Raw genomic sequence first — 3,395 nt, forward strand, 5'->3', positions numbered from 1 at the left:
CTCCTTTGTCTTGTGGCAGGGTTGGGATTGTCTTCTGGGTTCACTACGTACGTCACACTGCCACGTCTGAACGCTCTCCTCTCTCTTCCCATCTCTCCAGCTCCTCTCTCTCTCTCTCTCTCTCTCTCTCTCTCTCTTTCTCCTCCCATATATCCATCCATTTCTGCGTCCATGCCCAGAAATCCGCCCTGAGAAAACAAACGCAATACATTTGCTTTCAAGGCTCTAATTTGCTCACGCAAACACAAGCTGAGCTTTTTCAGACGGAGACTCTCTGCTTCTAGAGACTGGTCCTCGGCGCAGTGTGTGCTGTATTGTTTTGGATTTCTGGTGATTTATTTACAGAGTGTGCTGACCCTAAAATCCTCTGGTCAGCCATTTTGTGCTCTGATGTCTACACTCCAGCACCGCCAGAAAACGTTCAGTGGAAGATGGAAGATGTTCCACAACACAAGCTACAAATGTCTAATCCCAAATGTTTCTACAAGGCAATTTAATAATTCCTATCTTTGTTTTAATGTCTTTGTCTTCCTGTATTATATGAGTTCATTGGAAAGTCATGGAAAGTCTATACTGTAGATCTCTGATAAAGAAGTGAGTTGTCCCTATTTTACTCACCACTATCCTTATATAATGTTACACGTTGATGGCGTTCCTTTCATTTCAAATCACATTTATTAATCACAGACTGCCCCCATGTCAAGAGTAGAGCCCTGTCTATGTCCATTTTCCCAACGACCAGTTCAGCTGTAAAGTCTGCCCACTTCCCCGCAAGGAGGGAAAGTCTGAAATGACCCTGAATTACAGTATGTGCTTATTCACCTAATTTACCCTGCTATTTCCTGATTAAGAGAGAAAGAGAGAGAGAGAGAGAGAGAGAGAGAGAGAGCAGTGGTGGTGGTAGCTATTCAAAGTTGGGCGTTCCTGGACTTTCTGTGGTTCGGACGTGGAAATGTGCTTAAATTAGCTTACCTCTTATGTCATTAGCTATCAAACGTGAGCAAAAGTTTCTTGAAAAAACCCTGAATTAGATATGTACACTATCTGTCTTTTGAGGCTACCACCAGACAGAGGTTATGCCAACATGGAGGATGCTAATGGTCAAGAACCAGAGCTGTTTGAAGTCAAGGCTAAAACAAGGAAGAGATTCAGAGACTCCCACGACAGGCCAAGTAAAAATGATCTTATGATATATTTGGCTTTACCACTTTGCCACTTAAAACCACTTACTGTAGCCTATGGGTTACAGTACATGTAGGCAGAACTGAGTATGCGATCTTGGTGCTTGCCATATTAGCTCAGTGTCTATTGTTGAGTTTAGTTTAGTTCGGTTCAGGGGTTAACCTAGCCAAATGTTGTTGAGTTTTGTTTAGTTTAGATTAGTTTGGTTCAGGGATTAGCCTAGCCACACTGATGTTGCGCCTAGTTTAGTTCAATTCAGGGTTAAACCTAGCCAAACTGATGTTGTTGTGTTTAGTTTAGTTTGGTTCAGGGGTTAACCTAGCCAAACTGATGTTGCATCTAGTTTAGTTCGGTTCAGGGGTAAACCTAGCCAGACTGATGTTGTTGTGAGCATGGATGGGGGTCGTCTTGCCTTTCTGAACTGCATCATGGGTGTTAGCTACCTAGCTAGCCAGCTTGGCTAAACTGCTGAGGTAATCTTAAACAGTGCGGCTAAATCATTAGTGGTTTTCTATCCTGCAGTAAACCAGCCATCTGTTCTACTCAAAGTCAAACACGCATTGTGTTGCCTCTGTGTAGGAAATGCGCTATACAAATAAAGTTTGATTTGATTTGATTTGTTGCCAGGACTTTACACATGCATGAAGTAAGCATTTATAACAACAGCTGCCATGTTGTTTAATTTTTAATACTTTATTCACATTCCGCTGTTGAGTAAGATGTTTTCTACGTTATGAGAAAAAAACTTTCAAACCTATTCATTGAGTCCCTCTGAAAATTGATCTGGGCATTCACAGCTTTGTCTGCTGCTTTGATGTGAGTCTTTATACAGGCGCAGGGTCGTCACCTCTCAGCCAATGAGGCGCAGCCTAGCCCTGATGGGAAAAACACGTGTGACCCAGCCAGCACTGTGACATGTGTCAGAGATGAGACCCTCACCGTGACCCTGCTTAACGTTTAAATGTTTGGGTTTTCTAATGTCTTGCAGTGGGAATATATCAGATCTGATATGATATATACAGATATATCCTGCCAGGATCTTCAGAGTTTGTTTTGGGCAAACAGGAACCTATTAGGGAGCCAGTTTGTTGAACGGTTTGTTGAATAGTTTGTCGTTGGATATAAACAGACTAAGCCTACAATAAACCCAGGCTTGGTTTTAAGAACTGACCATCTTGGTGGATGGGCTCTTTCAAGATGGCTGCCGCTGACCGGCGTTATAAAGCAGGATTGGACAACTGCACTTTAACGCTCTCCAACTGTCGGACCCGCCACCCCCGAACGTTGACCTCTGACCCCCGACCTCTCGCATGGATGAGCGGTGACCCCTTCAGGTGACCCCGTCCTCATTCTGGGGTTTGCAGGCCCACTAAAGTACTTTTCCCATAAGGCCGTGCGTTCACATGTGCTGCATCGGAGGAGGGGGGGAGATTTAGGACGTCTTCCCCAGCTCACGGAGGCGTCACCGTGGAAACGTGGCACTAAACACAAACAGATGTCGATCAAAGATGGCGGAGAGGACACAATACAAGCTTGTTTTATCGTTTTTGCTGATCTGTGTGTGTGTGTGTGTGTGTGTGTGTGTGTGTGTGTGTGTGTGTGTGTGTGTGTGTGTGTGTGTGGAGAGGCTGGGAACTCGGCGCTAAGCACCGGAGGAAGTGTACAGTACGTTTGACACAGTAACACTCTGTGAACAGAAGTCTCCCTTTTACTGTACTTCTGTGATTGGCTCATGTTTCACACTGAAGTGTTGCACCACTGACTGTTGAAGTGTTCACTACAAGTGTCTCTTGTGTTTCTTTCAGAGCTGACAGACAGCCAAGCTAAAGGAAGCCACGGGGTGCTAGCCTCTCCCAGACATCCCCCTCCTACTCAACACCAGCCAGAGGCCTGAACACCAGCCCCAACCTCTGACCTCCGACCCACAGGCCTAGATCACGCTACAGGACACACACTTACCATCTCACACTACAGAGCACACACTTATAACTGTCTCACACTACAGGATGCACACTTATAACTGTCTAATACTACAGGATGCACACTTATAACTGTCTAATACTACAGGATGCACACTTAGAACTGTCTAATACTACAGGATATACACTTAGAACTATCTCATTCTACAAAATTCACACTTATAACTGTCTTATACCACAGGACACACACTTATAACTGTCTTATACTACAGAACACACACTTATAACTGGGAT

Source organism: Borostomias antarcticus, assembly GCF_949987555.1.
Source record: "Borostomias antarcticus genome assembly, chromosome: 14".
Taxonomy (NCBI): domain Eukaryota; kingdom Metazoa; phylum Chordata; class Actinopteri; order Stomiiformes; family Stomiidae; genus Borostomias; species Borostomias antarcticus.